Source organism: Haemaphysalis longicornis, unplaced genomic scaffold (assembly GCF_048455015.1).
Source record: "Haemaphysalis longicornis isolate Haplotype H1 unplaced genomic scaffold, Haemaphysalis longicornis Haplotype H1 scaffold_9, whole genome shotgun sequence".
In the NCBI taxonomy this organism is placed as follows: Eukaryota; Metazoa; Arthropoda; class Arachnida; order Ixodida; family Ixodidae; genus Haemaphysalis; species Haemaphysalis longicornis.
The window spans coordinates 167,614,238-167,634,768 of NW_027526460.1; positions in this window are offsets into that span (position 1 = coordinate 167,614,238).

Consider the following 20,531-nt stretch of genomic DNA (forward strand, 5'->3'; position numbering starts at 1 on the left):
AAGAAAACATATTCTGGTCCTGTGCTGGAAACATGCAGTTGATTAGCCGGTATATTCCTATGCAACAAGGTGGTTACTCCTCTAGCTTGTGGAGCATTCATATTGGATACGGGTGAGTGGTACGCTTTGTATCCCGATAACTTGGCCGGTATTGCTGTCTGTTGCAACGCTATGACATCGGGAGCCGATTGGGAGTTTTGAACCAAGTGGTTAATGTGTTGTTGCAATGCTCCCCGCTTAGATCTGTACCCCCGACAGTTCCATTGCCATATGTAGTATCGATGCTTATCTCTGTTCGGGTACATATTATCCAATGTTTTGACCTGAAACAACTTCTTGGATGGTGGCACTAGTATGTGGCCCTTTGGTGCTGGTAAAGATGGACGGATGTACGAGCCCAGTTGGGTTGTTCTGCGCTTGCACCAAGGTGTATTCCAGGGCGGTAACCTTTCCGCTGATCATTTCTCTGAAATTAGCGAGGGCTCCCGCCAGGGTGGTAATGCTGTGATTCAGCTTGTCGAAACGCTGGTCGAGTTTCTTTTCTAATTTAGCTTCAAGAGCATATAAGGCCTGTTGTCCTGTTGGCTGCTGGTCAGCGGTTTCCTGGGCACGTCTTTTCGGGGGGGAAGGGTTGGATTGCATTATAAAATGGCATCATAATTTTAAAGTGAAATACATTAGTTAAAACTTCTCAAAAATGCTTCTCTGACAATAAGAACCTGGCGGAGGTTTCGTATGCAAGGCAAAGCAAAATGGTAATGGCTTCTTCCATGACCAGTGCTTCGACACGATCCCCGGCACGGACGTTCATCTCAGCGTCCAGCCACCGTGTTAGGGAATTTTAGTGCCACATATTGTATTTGTTAGTTTTAAAATTACGAGGACATCATACTATATCACGGCCGGGCTGGAGAGGGAGCGGCGCGCGCTGTCATACGGCCTTCGCAAGAGGCCTAGTTCCTGCCTGCGGCCGCTGCTAGGAGCTGGCGCTGCGGGCCAACTCTGCGGACGCGCTCGTCTCCCACTCCGCGCGCGGGCGAGCTATGCGCGGCCTCTGATCTTCTTTTCTTTATTTTTCACTACAATCACCGCTACTGGCGCACGCAGAAGGGGGGTTAAAGGGGGCCGGGTAGGAAGAACCAAACGAAGACTCCGTGCCCATCACCGAATAATGGTTTCTGATCTTCGGCTGATTATTTGTGTCGCACGCTACGCACCAGCCATACGCGACTTCGATGTATGTTCTCAAAGCGACGATGAGCCATTTTGCAATTTCTCTAAAGAAATTAATGAAATAATTACAAAATTCGACAGAACGTGGAATCGCCCAAAATTTTTAGTGTATCGTGAATAAATTACAAGCTTTGGCTTTTTTCTGTTGTGTGGTTTAATTTTTGTGTACTTTTTTGGTCTTTCACGCTGTCCTCCCTGCCCCCCCTCCCCCTTTTCTGAACTGAAATCCTAAGTACTCCGCTGTCGTGGGCGCCCGCCATCGGGTGCAACAAACAGAATTGCTGCAAAATTTTGCTCTCAGCGCAGCGTGATTGATTCGCCTTGGCTAGTTTCAATGTTTCGGTTTCATATGCAGGTTGAAGTACTTAGCGGCGTACTCTAATTGTCATAGGTTACGACTTAAAACTTGCAGAGCGTTAGTTAAGAAATCTTTAAAAACGCATGCCGAAGAAAAAGCATCGGGGATAATCTGTGAACTGAAAGGCACCAGGCAAACTGGAAACGAGTTTATTTGGAGAGAAGCAATGAGACCTTACTGTATTATGCACAACAGCACAGGAGCTTGTCAGAAGCTAGCAAGTAAACATTCGGTAATTACCCCTAAAAAGTTTGCAATACATTGAAGTAAACAGTAGAAAGCACAATTGCACCATTTGAACACACAAATAATGGCGTTCCCCAGTTCGAGCACCAGAAAAATCATCTTCGGCGTGACAAAACAGTCTTGCACAAAAGAAACGTTGTTCGAGCTGGAGAAGCTTCACAGTCGGAAGTGCTCCCTCGACGGCTTATGTGTATAGTTCATGCGCTTTTCATTGTCGTCGGTGACTCGAGTGGAGTGATTCACTAAAAGGATCCTGAAGAATTTGTCAGCAATTAAACTTGCTGACCGTCTTCCGTGACTATTGTCAACACTTTCGGGGCAGTTCAGCAGAGGTACGTCCAGATGCGGTTCTACGAGCAGCTGTAGAACTTCGAGAACATGCGTGCGTGGCAGGTGTTTTGCTATTTTCTCGAAGAATGTGACGATCCCGTTTAAAAGTGCAAGGAACTCTGGCCTCGGGTAGGCAAGCCCGCTTCTGTCCTGGCCTCTCAAAAGCGCGTACAGTGGCTGATCTTTGTCGCTTGTAGTGAGGAGCATGGCGCAAGATTCGCACCCGAAGTCCGTGATCAGTTTCGCGATGTAACCGCCGACGTAGGCCAAACCAGAGCATGTCACAGACAGCGGGGGAGCAGAAGTACATTCCCTAAGCTCTTTCAGGTCGTCAGAGAATGTCACCGACAGGCTACTGACCAACTTGTCAACATCAGTGTCGCACGTCACGACTTCAGGTGGCCTTGCGAACTTGGATTTTACAATTTGGTCCAAAGCAGCCGTCACAGCCCGGGCGTCGAGCATGTCGTTTCCACCGCACATGTACCTGACTCTGCCGAATACTGCTTCTATGGGGTCGCTGTTTAGCTTCCTTGTTAGCACGTAGTTGATGCCTTGGGTTAGGAGGTGTCGAGTTGTTTCCACTGTTGACTTTGTAGTGAAAAGCAGGGCCTCGAACGTTTCGCCGGTGAAAGCGCCGTTCCCAGAGGTGACTGAGCTTGCTTGTACTTTCTTTACATAGCACGTGAAGTCATTTTCTAGCCACAACAGCCGGCCATCGTCCACGTCTGCAATGGGTGCCTTCTGCCCCGTTCCCCTGAAAGAGGTGTCGTGCATATCAAACCAATATTTCATTGTCATCATGAAGTGCACGATGGATCTTGCTAGCCTAAATGCGGAGAGTGCAGGGTCATTGCGGGAGTTTTCTTCGAGGTGTTCTAGTGCTGCACAAACCTGTGGGTAGAAGATCTGAACCGCACGAAGTACATTCATCTTCTCCAGGTTTGTAGGGTAGACGTACTTCCTCGTCAAATTCCTGGCAAGCTTGATTGTCATATTCTTCTGGTACTCGTAAAGCTCTTGTACGAAGGTGCCACTAATCACACCTGAGCCATCCGTAAGCTGTCGCTCCAGGAACTTGTTGCGCACATTCTTCAGGACGTTGCAAGGATCGAAGCTGAGCAGAATGATGCGGCTGTCATCGTGTGGGTGCCTCACGACTGTTTGCAGAGAGCCACTCCCCAAGTGTTTAAACAAGGTGACGTTGGCTGAGTAATTGTCAGTCACAATGCGGGTCACAACGAAGCCACACAATTCCACCGCAGCGATCACCTCTTTTGTCCACGTGAACAGGTCCCTGCCGCTCAGCTGTTTTGTGAAGTAATACGAACAGGGAATTTTGTACTTGCTTGACACGCCTTGCAATACAAAGCACAAAACTCTGTTCGCGAGCACTTCCTTCGAGCTGCTGGGCGTATCACCGCCGGGCTTGTCTTTGAGGCCAAACACAGCGTCGGCCTTCCTGTCATAGATGCACTTCGGTCTGATGCTTGCTTCATCCATTATCAAGGAGGCCATATGCTGCTTGCTGCTCAGCATCGACGCCTCGGAAACGAGCCTTTCCTTCATCGCGGCGCTCATTCCGGATGTCGTCGGGGATGGACCCATGTACCTCTGTAGAGTACACTTTGCAGGCAAGGTTAAAAGGCCCGACGTGCGAGCGTAGTCATATCCTTTCGGCGAAATGAAACGCCATATGACGCACTCTCGAATGAACTTTTCAGGGTAACTGTCATGCTTTTTCCCGTACCTTCCGATCTGATGTAGAGGGAAAACGGCCTTTTTTTCCCCTCGCTCAGCGTCTGCCACAATTTCCTCAAGTGCAGCCAAGTGCCTGTTTGCACGGTACGCCTCGCTTGCCTTTTGTTCAGCTCTCAGCAGAGACAGAGACTTCTGACTTACCGACTTGCGATCGCTGTGCATCATTGTTAGTGGTCTGGGTGGAAACATTTGCAGACGGCTTGTCGAAACTCTCCGGAGCATCCAAATCCGCAGGTAGTTCCTCTGGCTCTGCCTTCCGCTTAGTTGGTTTGCGAGGGGGCAAAGATTGTCTTACGACTGGTTCTTTCCGGGGCTTCTTCGCACTTGGCACCAAGTATGCGGGATAATCTTCAAAGACAGTTGGCACGGCTCCGGGAAGCAACTTTCTTATCCTGCAGTCAGGAGCGTAATCGATCTGACGGAAGTGCCTGCTGCATACGACAGTCGATGGCGACTTGTCGTTTATTACGAGGTTCTGCCTTGAAATGTTCCGCTGCCATTTTGAGCACAGTTCTTGATCCACAGGGAACTGGTGGAACGAAACCCCCGGCGTTTTCCCGGCACGCGATTTGCAGTACGGGACACAACAGTTCACCATCACGGCACCGGTCGAAGCATATACACTGAATTCACTTTACTATGTTGAACAACATGCAGCGCACTGCGATGAATTTCTGAAAACTCACGCCTTCAGCCTGACAGCCTCTCTCAGACCGAAGAAAAGTAAGACGATGTGATTGCTGTTAAATCACAGAAGCACAAACGCTGCGAAAACAGCCCGCACGCGCGTCGAAAGCAGCCTGCAAATGCAAGCGCGCAAGTGCCAGGCAAGGGTTGGCTCGCGTAGCCCCCGTGCGGAGAGCGGCGGAACTGTACGTCGAGACTCCTCCCCTTTGTTTTCGCCGCCGCTGCGGAGGCCGTATGAAAGCGCGCGCCGCTCGCTCTCTAGCCCGGTCGTGCATATATGAAGCACTATACTCGGATACAACTCAAGAAAAGTGCGGCTTTTCCTCATCAAAGGACCCCCTTCCAGCCAATGGTGTCGCCGTATCAACGTGACGTCGCGGTAGACCGCCTCCATGCCGCGCTCACGGAAGAAATTACAAAACAATGTTCTTCCGCGCTTCCGGACTTCTACCAAAATGGCCGCCTCCGCTGTTCGCGTCAAACCGTCGGCGTCGTCGGGCTCTCTGAGGACGATTTTTAGTGCCGTTCAGTCGTATTCCTTGTTTGCGTGTTGTGTGCAGTGTTCTTAACATGCTCGGTAAAAACAATCGCTACGGTGTTTTTTCTTCTGCTTTGTGAGCGCTCGCGTTGCCGGTAAGCAGCCGTCGCTGCAGTTACTGCAGTACGCTGTATGATACGAAGCTGTCGTCGTCATCCTGTGCGGGCGTTGGGCCTTGAGCGTGAAGTACCGTTCTACCGTTTAGTCCCTCCTGTGTCTGTGCTACCCACGTTATCGCACCAGTGTCTGCGACAGGGGGCGATAACTCCTTGTTTATTTCTCGTAGATTACGCCAGCAAGTTATTAACGCGAAACGCAAGCCACGCGACGGCGCGCACTGCATTTCGTTAAAGCATATATGTCGAGCCGTGTGTCCCAAGTCCATGTCGGGCGCAAGCGTATTCGCCCAAATTGTCATCAAGTTGCCAAATACAAGAAGCAGAATTTTCGCACTTTTTGACCGTGAATGCGTACGAGCTGTAGCTTAGATACGTGATGGGATTTAATATGCCACCTTTTCTATTTTTTTTCTCGGTTACGCTGAGATACCATTGTTAAATGTGTTAATTGCAACAAGTATGTTTTTGTCGCCTGTTTTTTGTTGGAGTGCCTTAAGTTGTTGTTTCGGACAAAAACCTTTGTGAATTAAATACGAATAGGCATCTGCTTTGAGTTTGCATTGTCTATGATAATTAAGATTCCACAGGAGTGTTACCACTGTAAGTTCAATTTCATTGTCCCGTTATGCTTCGTGAATGAGCTGTGGTTCGCGATAGTGACATTGCATTAGCTAGATTTCACCGGTATGACCAGCTGCAACAATGCATGTGAAGACATGAAACGCAGCACTGAAATCAAATAAACCACCTTTCAGCTTTTTCTACACATGCGCATGCATATTGTTCACCAAATCAAATTCTTGCATGAGATGTACATTATTGAAGCTATATAGACACTGCCCGCCTTGTGTTTGTCTCTTAAGTAAGAAGCTGCTGCTGCAATGGTCATCTGCATGCACGTGCTCTAAATTTAAAATAGAGCATTCAGGGTAGAAAACAGCTCAGCATTTCATCCATTCTCACTGTTGCGTCACAAGTGGCCGCTGGAGCGAGAAGCTCGCTGCTCCAAGTCAAATAGCAAGCTGCTGCTTGCCACAGCACTGTTCGCAACTCAACTCGTGCAATGTCTACACATATATTAGGAGTGTTAATCACAATGACAGAACATGAATTGATGCCCACTTCATAACACAGGCAATGAAGTCTGTTTGAAGGGTTACGTAGTGATCTGCACTGATTGATGACATGTCGGTTGAGTTGATGCATGGAACCACACATATGGTACACATCGCTGCACTGAAACTGGTCAATGCATATCATACTTTTCTTGCTGCGCAAAGGCAAAATCGGATCATATGTTCAGGAGGAAATTTATAATCTCGCCAAATATGCACTACATGAAATGATTCCCATACATGGGAGGATCGATTGAAACCAACCTTGGTTCCCCTTCCCAAAGCTTTGGGGATTGTTTTTAACATTGTGATTCTGCATTTTATCCAGTGGAGTAGGCAACAGATAAAACCTATTTATCCTAAGTCCTGCGTAAGACAGCAGATAGCTAAATAGAATCAAATTAGAAATAAAACACCGAAGCAACGTTTCTTGTCCTCACTGCTGTATCCTGTCAGATTTGGCTCAGACAGCTAAACAGACGCACTGCTGAATTATGCATAGCAAATGAAACGAACAATAAGACACTTAAACAGATTTATTTGTTCTCAATGTTCTACAAGAAGACAACTTGGCTCAGCCAGCCACACGGACACACAATGTTCAGTTACATGCTTTCACGTAGGCATTTAATTTGCAACTTTGTTTCTGCATCCAATACACGCATAAGTGTCCAAACAATGTAGAAAACGTGGGGTGAAAACTCGAGCTAGCGTCTTTTCCTGTAGGTGAAACTTGCCTTTATAGCCATTTATATAGTGTCGCACAAGGAGCCGTAGAGCCACACACTGCAGATGATTCTGCTTGAAGTGAATTTGCGAACTCGCTTGACTCTGCTTGCACACACCTCATGCTACACATGCGAATAGCCATCCTCCCTGTGCAGCGAAAACTATCGCATAGTGCAAGCGTGCCCCTGCTTCCAGAAAATAGTTTGGAACAGTGTGGGTTTCCTCTAGCTCGAGATGTAAAATTTTCTTTTATGGATACGTCTGCCACGCAGTGTCTTGTCAGGACTGCATTCATTCGGCCTAAATCCTGCACCACACTTGCAACAAATGAAATCAGAAACCAAGCACTGCAACAGCCTTTTCTGATTCTCATAGCTACATATCAAGGCAACCAGTCCTGAGCCAGCACCACACAATACACTGCTCGGTTCACTACAGCAAATGATATCATGCATCGATTGTTGAAATAACTTGTCACCCTCACTGTCATACTGGAAAATCCCTGTCGACTCTACAACACAGCATACAACATTCAGTAATGGCAAATGAAATAAAAACCAAACACTGCAATTGCATCTTCTGATTCTCATAGCTACATATCAAAGCAATCAACCATGAACAAGTTACGCTGCACACACAGGCTGCTCAGTTAACTCCAGAAATAAGTCTTAATAACGCACACAAACAGCATGTGTGGTCTTCTCTGCTGTCCGATGGAGTTTCTTGCTCCTGCAGCTATGGAAACACACCTACTTAAGCTAAATTGTGCACTCCACACTAACTGAAAGGGGCAAAGGCGGCACTGGCGAATAGCTGGCCGCCTTACACATCTTCAAAGGACTCGATACCAGATAGGTCACTGTCGGAGTCCATGTCATCTTCATCCAGATGGATTTTAATAGGTTGAACATGCGCACTATGTTGAACATGCGCACTTGCTCCACCGTCTCCCCTGAACTTTGTTTCAATGCTGATCACATGCTGAACTGCGTTTGCCCAGTGTTGAGCTGTTACCTTGGCAGCTTCTTCCCTCAGGAGCACCTCTGCATCTGCCAGCTTAAATGTGGCATTTCTGGCTGCGACACCTCGTTTCATCTGCGCCCATATGAGCTCAATGGGATTGAGCTCACAATGGTAGGGTGGGAGCCTAAGCACAATACATCCTGCCCTTTCAGCTGCACCGTCAATACGATATTTGATGTACCGTGTCTTTACAGAGGCCACAAGGCTGAGGAGCTCCTTTTTAAGCATTTTTTCATCCCAAGCAAGTCCTTTGGACGTCAGCCAGTCCTGAACGACCCGTTTGCGCGAAGACGTCGTAGGCACTGCTTCTTCCAGCCGCGAGTGGTACGAGGCATTGTCCATGACAATTACACTACCTTGTGGCAGTTGCGGCAAAACGGCGCCAAACCACCTTTCAAAGCGGGTGCCGTCCATCTCCTCGTGGTAGTCGCCGGTCTTCGTACCCCGAAAGATATCCAGGCAACCACTGACGAAGCCGTCCTCGCTGCCGATGTGCGTTACAATCAGGCGCTGTCCTTTCCCTGACGGCTGCTTCAAACCTGTCGTCAGACCACGCATGAAGGCGTCGTGGTGGGAAGCAACCGTCGTGTCCGTCCAAACAGTCGATAGCGTGTGTCCCGCATTCACACAGGTTTCATCAAGGTAGAAGATTTTTCGACCTTCCATCCTGTACCTGGCGACGTCGTAGAGGTACTTCTACTGCCACGCGACAATGTCGTCCCGCTCGATCAGCAGCGAGTTCCGGCCCCTCTTCTCATACCTGAACCCGATGTCATTCAGCAGGCGGCGCACAGTCCATGGCTTGAGAGGAGTAACATCGCCGCTAGCGTTGAAATCCGCAGCAATTGCCTTTACTGTCGGAATCTTATTGCTGCGAAAAAAACGATGCACGGACGACCGCAATGCGCTCTTCGTGAAGTCGTCGTACACTTCTGGGCGTCGTCTCTTTCCGGCGCTTCGCGGGCGCTTTCGGGAGGGCGTCGCAACATTTCCGTTGTTATTTTTCATCTCCTTCTTCACGTCCATCACCAAGCTCACGCTGACTCCAAGAAGATCGCTCACGGTCGCGGCCGTTTCTTCAACGCTGCGCTCTGGGTGAAGATGCCGCAAACGAACGTACGCGTTCCGGATCATCTCCCGTCCGCAGCTGCAGATGACACGGCCGCTTTTGTTTTTCTTGTACCATCGGCGTGGCGTAGATGGCAACGCACCACAATTCTCAGTCGAGAACGATGAAGCACATTCAGATGCGACTTCTTCGGGATCCATGGCGGGAAATGGGGCCGGCAACGCATAAAACCAGAAGCTGCCAGAAGCAAGCGGCTGAGGGAAAACCCGGAAGAGCAGAAATTCACCATCAGGAATATAATTGAAACTCGCTACTGCAGCTGACGATAAATTCTTTCACGCATTGCATTAAAACGGGCACATAAAGAATTTTAGCTAAGGTTTTTATCTCCGCTCAAAGTGAAGGCGCCCTTACGAACTACTTTTCGGCACGGACGCATTAAGGAAAGCGTGGCTCCGAGCGCTGCCTGCAGGTGCAATGCGGTCGGCCACGACGTCACCTTGATAGAGCGACACTATTGGCTGGAAGGGGGTGGTGGAAGTGGGGGATTAGGCGACGCCCCTTTTTTCTTGACTTGTATCCGAGTATAGAACGTAAAGACACCGCACGGCGAAGTGACAAACGTGCACCCATTACGCTGTCGCGAGCGGCGCAGAGGAGGAGGAGGAATAAACTTTATTGGGTGGTGACCACTGGGCGCAGCCAATCGGTGACTTCGGCAGCACGTTCCACCAAGGCTTTCTGGACCCCCGGGGTCAGAGCCGACCAACGCCGCCTCCCATTGATCAACAGAGCGTATTGGGGGTAAGGGGTTAACGGGCACGTCCACATACTGTGGCAGATGGTGTCAACATCTCCGCACTGGGGGCAAAGGGGTGATAGGTACTGATCGGGGTATATGCGATAAAGGTTGGCGCGGCACGGAAGGAGCGTTCTTCCTTTGCAGAGAGTGAGGAGTGGGCTGGGGCAGTCCGAGGTGCCTTTTTGCCAGTTCCTCTTTGATTTGCGCGCTCCAGGTCGCAGGGGCGCGGGGCAAGCAAAACACTCCTCCTTCTCTCACTGTTTTTCCCACTCTACCTCTTCCCGGCGCGACTTTAGGCGCGTAGGTAATAAGGCTATCTCGAGTTGACGGCGCTCCGTGGTTAGGGGTATACGTTACCGAAGGGCCTGCTCGCACATTAAGATCTCGAGCTGCCGCCTCGTATGCGCCGCCTCGTTACCCCCTAAGCCGGTGTGGGCGGGCGTCCACGCGAGCTCCACGGGCGTTTTGGGGGGGTTGCGCAGAAGAATTTTCAGAGCTTTGGCTGATATGCGCCCTCGGGAAAAGTTCCGTATAGCAGATTGAGAATCGGACAAGATGACTTTTGGGGTAGGGCTCTAAGCTAGGGCTAGCGCTATTGCCGCCTCTTCCGCCTCAGTAGGATGGTGAGAGATGTGAGTGGTTGGGAGTTATACTGTTAATGACCGCCAGGGCATAGGCTGTGTGGTTTTGGTAGCTAGCGGCATCCACAGAGTGGGTTGTCGGTTTGATTGGGTATTTTTCTGCCAGGTAACGAGCGCGTTGTTCCCTGCGAGCGACGTGGTTTGTGGGGTTGCGCGGAAGCGGCCGGGTTAGGATATTGTCCCGAATGGTAGGGGGAATCGGGTGGGCATAATTAGTAAAGATTTGGATGCGACATGCGTAATCGGCGGAGAATTGTTAGAAACTTCTAGTGCACTCTAATTGTTAGTCCCGCAGTGGCCCGGATGATGTTAGACGGGAGTATTGATTCATTAGATGAGCCTCAATGAGTTCCTTAGCGGTATTGTGGATACCAAGTTGTTCTAGTTTGGCGGTGGAAGTGCTGTGAGGTACCTGCAAGGCTACTCCGTAGACTTTACCTAACAGGCGGTTTACTTTGTCAAGTTCTGCACGGCTGGGATTGAGGTACGGGAGGGAGAAGGTGAGGCGACTGATAATGAAAGCTTGAATGAAAGCGTATGCGTTCTGTCTCCTTGAGGCCCTGATGCCGGGGAGCGATGCGTCGGAGAAGGCCAATAGTTTGAGTGATTTGGGCGTTTAGTTGAGTGAGGTATTGGGAGTTCGCGCGATTTTGTTATATTGAGAGCCCTAGCACCTTTATCCGGGGCACCGTAGGAATGTGGCTCTGGCCGAGAGTTATAGTAATGGTAGGAGGGATCGGGGGTTACCGCGATGCGGAGGGAGAATTAGGAGCTCGGATTTTGCTGTGGAACAAGTGAGCCCTGCTTGAGTCGCGGCAGCGAGGATCATGTTTGCACCGGTTTGAAGTGTTTCTGCAATCTGGGCATCGCTTCCTCCAGAAGTCCAAAGGGTAATGTCGCCCTTGTACAAACTCTGTAGAAGGTAGGTGTCGGGCGCTTCGACGCACGAACTGGCGGGGGCCCTGGGGCGAGCAGCGCACAAATGAAATGCACGTGTCGCGCGGCGCCTTGAGACGCCGTGCATTTCGAACGCCTGCGCGCACCGGATCTCTTAACCACCACCACATGCGATGGCCACTGACGGAGACAACTGGCTTTTCCCTCTTCCCTGGCCCCCAGCGTCAGGGTGGAGGGAAGATGAAGACAAGGAGACGACATCGAGAGAGACGCGGTCCGGGCGCGGGAGAGCTCGGCCCGTCGTCTGCGTGCTCCGCGCGAGTACTGTTTTTTAGTCGCCCGCCGGGCTGTAAATAAATGTACAGTTTTGATCGAGGCTGAGTTCGTCGGTTGAAGATACCCGGGGTGAGATCCTCAGCGCTACTGCGGCTTGGAGGAGAAGCCCCTGGGAAAAGAACATCACGAAGATAACTGGCGCAGTCGGCAGGATCTTCAACAGCGACGACTCAGCTGGCCGGCGGGCGAGACGGGCCCCTCGACGGACGGAGCACGCGGAGGAATTGCGGTCTGCTGTGCGAGATCGGCAGGAGCAGCGAGCTCGCGACCCAGGAGGAAAAGCGGCTCGACCGGCGCTCAGCGAACTTCTCAACGGAGACCGAGGCAATGTCTGCGGCCTGCTGATCGGCGGAGAAGCAGCTTGACCAGCGGTCAGTGGAGGCATCAGCAGCCCACTGAACGAGGAGCGGCAGGAGCAGCGAGCTGTCGGCAGGCGAGAAGTCGGCGAGCCATTGTTTGGTGGACACCTCGGCGGAAGGAGCGCCGCATAAATGGATACCCCGTCTGCACCGGTGCGGCATCTCTACAGGCGCCGAGCTATGCAGGTCAGTGCCTCGTTTGGTGCTGGGTCTGCGGTTCACCATGACATCTGGCGGCTATCTAGGTGTAGCCGCGAGATGATGATGAGGATTAGGAAGCGTGCATGAACGTTGCAGGGACAGCAAGCATTGCAATGTCGTTCGCTGAGCAGAAGGCGCTATTGCAGGCGAAATTGAGAATCGCTGAGGCAGAGTTAGCAGCGGAACGTTCGAAGAGTGGACGTTTCAAGAGAGCTAACAATGTTCCTGCCTCACCGATTGCTCAACGAGTAATGTTCGGCGCTGAGGGAGAGAGTGGACTGGGGTGCGCCAGTACGCCGAAAGATGTGCGGTGTGGAGTCCATTCACTGGGCGTGCGTGAGCCTCTTGTTTCGCGGGATTCGGCACTATCAGAGTCACGCGTAATAGGCGAAGAGAGGATAGTGGCGCGCGTTCCTTCGTGGGCGTTCAGTTTTCCTGCAACCGTGGTGCAGGATAGTGAAGCATCCCGCGTTGAAAACTTCACCCACATGAAGAGGGAGGTCAAGGAAAGTGTTACGCGTGAGGCTGCATTGGGAGATGACAGGCAATCAAAGGTGAATGAGAGTGTGCGCATGCCCGTGATGAAGCTGATGGCAAGAGAGAAAGGTTCCGCTGCATCGCATGTTAGTGTTCATGTTGCCGATGAGCCCCTCGCTACTCCTTGCGTCACACAACGGTGTGTGGTAGACAACGGCGCTTCGTGCGTGAACAGTGGTTCGGTAGCGGCCGAACACGAGGGTTCCCAAGAGCGTGAGCCCGTCGTCGCACCGTGCGGAGACGGAGAACATTCTGGGAGCGTGGGCGAGCGGCCTGTTGCTTTGCAGAATGCAGCAGAACGGGAATCGCGCGAGGATGCAGTTGGTGTCACGCACACTGCATCTCGTGTTTCTCGAGATACCCAGATGTCATGTCGCGGAAATGTGATTGCCATGGGAAACTCGAGCGAACTGACAGAGGAAACTGCAAATAAGGGTACGGCTGCTTATGTAATGCAGCCACAGGCCGTTGCAGGTAGGACTGTAGCCGTAGCTGAAGGGACAGCCAATGTGAGCGTTGATATGGCCGCTAAGCAGCCCTTTGCTGCTTACGCTGACCAGCGGTGCGTAGTGGAGCACTGCGCTCCGAGCTCAGGATTGGCTGAACTGGGGTGTTCGGACAAAAAGGGGAGGAAGCGTCAGCCAGCTTCACCGCAGTGCAGCGTGGCTGCAACGCAGGCCGACGAGGCAGCAGCGGTCCCTTCACGAACGAGAAAGCGGGGAGGAGAGGGGGCCCTGTTACTGTTGTGTGACGGGGTGCGCCGCATGGCAAGGGTCTTTTCGGACGACGACGGCCGGTGCATACCACCTTCTAAAGGCCGCTCGCTCTGATTGAGCTAGATGAGGATTGTGCCTATTTTGTCATGGTGACCTGCAGCCAGGGTCAAGGGGCACTGGCCGTGCTGATTGTTGTGTCGTCAAACTGAAGGAACGATGGTGCACGTGCCAAAAGTGTGTGTGGTGTGTGTTTCGTGTGTGAAACATTCCTGAAGTTATGTTTCACAGTGGTGGTAGAGGTGTCGGGCGCTTCGACGCACGAACTGGCGGGGGCCCTGGGGCGAGCAGCGCACAAATGAAATGCACGTGTCGCGCGGCGCCTTGAGACGCCGTGCATTTCGAACGCCTGCGCGCACCGGATCTCTTAACCACCACCACATGCGATGGCCACCGACGGAGACAACTGGCTTTTCCCTCTTCCCTGGCCCCCAGCGTCAGGGTGGAGGGAAGATGAAGACAAGGAGACGACATCGAGAGAGACGCGGTCCGGGCGCGGGAGAGCTCGGCCCGTCGTCTGCGTGCTCCGCGCGAGTACTGTTTTTTAGTCGCCCGCCGGGCTGTAAATAAATGTACAGTTTTGATCGAGGCTGAGTTCGTCGGTTGAAGATACCCGGGGTGAGATCCTCAGCGCTACTGCGGCTTGGAGGAGAAGCCCCGGGGAAAAGAACATCACGAAGATAACTGTAGGGTATTTGAGAAAGCTGTTGTGGGAGTTGGAGGAGGGCTATGTTGAAGAGCAAGGGTGACAACACTGCTCCTTGAGGGGTTCCTATGGATGACATTTTTATTGGTGCGGAGGCGACTTCTCCCGGCTGAGGTTCCGCGGTACGGTAGGTTAAAAAGGAACAGATGTAATTATACGTCCGGTGGCCTACTTTCAGTGATTCAAGATTGCTCAGGATTGCTGGATGGGAGACTTGGTCGAAAGCTTTTTGAAGATAAGAGCTAGAATGGCGGCCGTGTACATTTGGGAGGGAGGGATAATGATGTAATGAACTGTTAGCCGAGAGCAGAAGCCAAGCATGGTGGGGGATATGCGTTGGAATCGTCCAGGTATTCAGTAAGGCGGGTGTGAATAAAATGCTCAAGGACTTTGCCTACACAGGAAGTGAGAGCTATATAGGTCCGAGATGTTCGAGTGCGAGGGGTTTGCCAGGCTTAGGTATGAAGGATATTTTAGCATGTTTCCATTCGGGAGGGAGAGTGCCGGTAATCCAGAAGTGATTATAGTATTTGGTGAGAGTGGCTATAGAGGTATCATCGAGGTTTCGTAGAAGTTTATTGGTCATGCCGTCCGGGACGGGAGCTATGTTGGTGCGGATCTTGAGGAGCGCCGCACGTACCTCAGCTTGTGTGATTTCTCGATCTAAATCAGGGTGTGGGGGTCCAGAGTAGTTGGGCGCGATAAAAGTGGGACCCTGTGCGATGTACGCAGCTTGGAGATAATCAAAGAGTTGGGTGTTGGTGCCGGGACAAGCTGGCTGAGTCGTGATTGGGTTTGGGTTCGGGAGGATCTACGGTCCAGTAGGTGTCGGAGAAGGTGCCAGGTACGGCGCATGCCCCGATTTCCGCGCATCTAGTCGCAGAGTTGTGCCCATTGTAGTCGGGCGAGTTCAAGGGCGTGGGCCTCAATCGTTTTTTGTAGTTCCGCTAATCTGGCGCGGAGTCGGCGGCGGTGTTTACCAGCTCGCCACATACTTCTGTATGCTTCCGAGAGATGGTGGAGGCGAGTACGTGTCAACAACGTCGCTTGAAATCTCAGGTTCAAGGGGTTTGTCTTGAGATCGTTTAGCTGCTAGAAGTTCGGCCATCCAAGTGGTCAGAGAGCTGGCGTCGATGCTTGTTTGTGGCGGGATCTGCTCACTTTCTGTGCGGAACTGGTGCCAGTTGGTAGGATACTGTTGACGCGGTTTCGATGCAAGGGAGTGGATGGGACCAGGTCCAATGCAATGATAAAGTGATCGCTGCCGAGCGAATGCGGTGTGCTGTGCCAGCGTAAGCAATGGATGTTGCGGGAGGGAGAGATCAGGCATGGTATCGCGTTGCACACTGTTTCCCATGCGCGTGGGGGTGGTCAGGTCAGATTCAATGGTGAGACGTTTGGTTTGGACAAGGTCCCACAGACGGCGGCCTTTGGGTGTGGTGCGATGGGGCCCCCAAGCGAGATGGGAAGCATTAAGGTCACCAAGGATTAGGAGGGAATGATGCTGTGCTGCTCGGATGGCATGAGTAAAGAGGGAGTCAAAGCTGTGAGCTGTGGCTTTGGGGCTACTGTAAACATTCAGTACGTAGAGGCGAAGGGCTTGCCGAGCAGGAGGCTATAGAATAATAAAACCATGTGGTATCTCCGTACCCTCAATGGGGGTTGACTCAACAGAGACGTTGCGGTGCGCGAGGGTGGCAGTGAATGGGTTGTTAGGGGATCGTATGGCTTGATAACCCGTGAGTTTTACTTTGAGCCCTGGTTCCTGAAGCGCAATGATGGTGGCACTGGGGTCGTGAGTGGATATGTGCATTTGCAGGTTGTGGCGTTTTTAGATGCGAAGCATCTCATGCTCGAGCCTGTGTCCCTCCCTCCCTCGTTGTCCGCCGTCCGCACTTCACTGCGCATGCGCGTCTTTTCAGCCCTGTCAACGTTTGGGCTGACGTCAGCGCAGTCCACTATAAAAGGAAATAGTTAGGCGGCGCCCGGTTTAGATCCCACGATGCTGGCCGCAACGGAAGTACGTGGCGCTCTTCCCACTGCGCTACAAACCGAGACGGGAGCATGTGCTACGAACGCGCCTTATGTCCTTCACTCATTCAAACTACGTCAAGAAGCTACTGATACAACGAAGGCACGCGAAGCTGAACGTCAACGGAAACGACGAACTGAAAACTAATTGGAACTTCAGTCGACCCCATGGCTGCTTCGCTACTACTCATGGTTCCTGTCGGGCGCTTCGACGCACCAACTGGCGCGGGCCGTGGGACGAGCAGTGCACAACTGAAACGCACGTGTCGCGCGGCGCCTTGAAACGCCGCGCATTCGGAGGAACGTTGCGCCTGCTAGCACCGGATGCGCTAATGGCCACCACATGGGGTTGGACCCCCACGAAGGTCTCGCTCTTCCCCCTTCCCCGGCCCCAGCGGCAAGACGAGGGGACGAAGACAAAGAGACGACGATCGGGACGCCGCAGCTCGCGGGTCGTCGTCTTTGGGCTCCGCCCGAGCACTGTTTCCGAGCCGCCCGCCGGGCTGTAAATAAATGTATAGTTTTTGCATCGGAAGCTGAGTTTGTCGGTTGGAGATACCCGGGGTCAGATCTTCAGCGCTACTGCTGCTTGGAGGAGAAGCCCCGGGGAAAAGAACATCAGGAAGATAACTGTTCCCCTACGGGAAGATGGTGTAATTTGTTTCCAAAACCTCTGCAGTTCCACTGCCAGACTAGAATTTTAAGTTTAAATTTGCTTATTGTCGGAATCAGAAGGGGGGAAGGGGACTTCCTGTGGAGTCGGGGCTAGGTTAGCATTTCTTGCGAGTGTCCGGGAAGGTCTGTAATAGCAGCTTATAAGGTGTTTTGGGTGCTTAGTAGAGTGTGGTGTAAGTGAAGACATTCCTGCCTTTGATTAGTTAAAGCCTGTTCAATGGAGTCGAGGCGGTCATTCGTTGTGTTATCGATATATGAGTTTGGGGTTTTCTAATGGCGGGGCTTGGGATTCAAGCTCCATGTCGGTGTAGGCGTGGGGAGTGCTGGAGGTGCGTTGGTATTTGGTGTGGCGAGAGTGCTGCGGAGAGCGAGCTTTTCCTGTTTGAGGCGCATATTTTCTTGGCGTAGCTGTGCAATCTCGGTGCGTATGGCATATGTAGTTCTCGAAGGAGGTCTGGGGAATAGTGAGGTGAATTTGGAAGTGGGGGATTGTTGGTAGGCAGGCGTGGGCGGCTCACCTGGGTCTTGCTCTGTGTGTGGAGGGCCCATTGGGTGTCGCAGCCTTGTTGCGTAGGTTAGTCATGAGGGCAGAAGAGCGTGCACTCTGTATACAATCCATGTATAATCGGACCTCCAGTTGGCAGCTGCTTCCAAGGCTTGCACTGTCCCCCTGAAGGTTTCTCTCGGTCTTTGGTGTGCCCCAGGCGTGGCGCTCAAGGTGGCCGGCACAGGTTCCGTGGTCGAGGCCAGGAAAATCGGTGGGGCGGTCATTCGGAGTCTTGGCTGATTTCCCTTGTTCCGAGACCACTTGAGCGTACGATGGGGGTCGCTTGCGGGGTTGGAAACGTCGTGGACAGCGCGGGCCCTAGTGAGGTGAGGGCCCTCGCACCAGGTAGCTGGTTCTCGCGTTGGATTCGTGATGCCGGACGTTCGGGCACACATCTTGCCGGTGCCCAGCTTGCCAGCACGTTGCGCATGCTTCCGTCTTGCGGCGAAAGGGCTTGCATCGGTACGTTGGAGGTGTTCAGACGATTAACGTCAAGAATTGGGAAGTCCGGGTTATAATTAAAAATACTGTCCAGCACTTGTTCCGAGGTGTCGTCTTCGGGAACATTGAAGATAACGAGTGGTGCATGGCACCCTGGTAGCACAGAATGTTGCCTGAACATTTTTGCAACGTTTCCCCTTACGTTGCCAAAACGTGGCTAATGTCCGCTTTTTTTAACGTTCGTGCAATGTTACCCAGAAACATTGCGTCAACATCATATTAGCATTGCTCCAACATGGGCGCAACGTTTGAAGGGTGTCGGTCTAATGTTTGGATAACGTTTTTCTGACGTTCGCCAACGTTGCTCCACTATTGGAGCAACCTTTCAACTACGTGCGGGACACATTTGAACAACGTTTATGAGACGTTTTTTGATGACGTTGCAGCAACTTTTCACCTACATTTTTGCAATATGCATACCACGTTTAAGCATATCACTGTACCATTCATACGTTGTGATAACATCGCTACAATCTTGCAGCCACTTTAGATCTATGCTTTTAACATGCAGTTAGCATACAAGGAACGTTGCTTCAACGTTCAAGCAATGTTTTTATGAAGTTGCAATAACATTGCTGCAATTTTGCAGTAACTTTCCAACTACATATTTCGAACGTGCGGGTAACATTTAGAAAACGCCGCTTTAATGTCCAAGCGATGCTTTAATGTCCAAACGCAATCACAACGGCACCAGGAGCGCAGTTACAAGTTCGCCACCGAATCGTACGTTTGCCTGCCGACGATGAAGACGAAACGGTGCGCCGGGTAAGTACTCTTGGTTTGTTGCTATTTGTATGTGCTTTTGAGTTTGCGCAGAAGTTCTTTAATGGTGCCTAGAATGAATTATATTCTAAAGCTTACCGAGCCATCAATGGTGCCGCACGCAAATCGTAGTTTTGAAAAATCAGTCGCTCGGGCAGCCGCAAACGCGTGTTCCGTTTCACTTCTTGTGCGTTTCTTATTTTATGCAATAAATATTTGGCTCACGGCTCTTGTTTGTTCAAGTAGCACTGGGGTATCGTGTTTTGCAACAAACAGTGCGGTAAATCGTCCTTATGAAAGTGAAAAAACATTGACGAATGCTCGCTCTTCCGCGATTCAACTTTGCGCTTGTTTTTGTAACAGCAATCCTGGGTCGCTCGCAAAAAAAAATCCCGTTTTTAAGAAATCAGATAGCACTGCAATGCTGCAGCCCGGTGCAGAGTAAATTTTCGATTGATGGAAGCGTTTTGAATGAAAAATAAATACTAAGGAATTCTTGCCACGATAATGAATGTGCAGATTACAAACGATCGAACACAGTTGGTGATTAATTTTTATAGGACTAACGCTAAGGACTGCGGGTTGCGCTTTCTGTCGCGTGAAAGCACACCTGAACGCATCATGCGCAAGCGCATTGTTTGTGCGAGGGTCATTAAAAAGGCTGTCATATTTTCGCCACCTTTGCTTGTGGCGCTCGTTTCATTTATTTTGTCTGTGTGAAGACTCCGTTAATTTATTTTACCCACGCTTGTTAACGTGTATAGTGTTTAAGGACTCTCTTGTTATGCAGATGAGGTACTGTAGTCTCTAACATGGTCAAAGGCCATGGTGCTCTAGTTGCACACTACGTAAATCATCTTGGATTATTTTTATAATCGTCATAAATGCTTCAACTACCAGCCGTCCTGTTTATTCCCAAGGGTCTGCATTAAAGGCCACGTCACACCGTATTCAAATTTAGGTCTAAATGACAGCTTTCTCCACTTCTCTTATTTGTAAGCACTAGTCTAGTTCTTGAACAGGTAATGTTTCTGTGCCTGTATTGAATTTCACGGGTCTGTTGTTTGCTTTCAGTGTCGCTGGTCCTGCTGTTGCTGTGCGATGTGCCTGCTACCGGAGCCGGAAAAAGAATGCAGACCCGTACACTGTCAACCTAAGTAAAGTGCTGCGAACAAACTCTGGCGGTCCTGACATTGAATGGGGGGGTCCCTTTTCATGGCAATCAGCCATGCCTTGCGTGCTTCTTCACCATCAGGAATGCAGTGGAATGACACCTGCAAAAATGAGATGATGTGATGATTGCCATGGAGGGAAAAAACAACCTCTTTAACTTGTTTTTCGTACTGAAAGTGTGTGCTAGCTTGTAATCGTAAGTACGATACGATAGGTTCACCTAATTAAGGTAGCAAAGAAATACTTGATAAAATGACATGGTACAACGGTGGTACACCCCAGAGAACAATGTCTACAAAACAGCTACCCCCTCCTCCCCTTCGTTCTACCTTCTCAATTATGCACTGAAAATGCTCAATAATCATTTATTGCGCTAATTGCA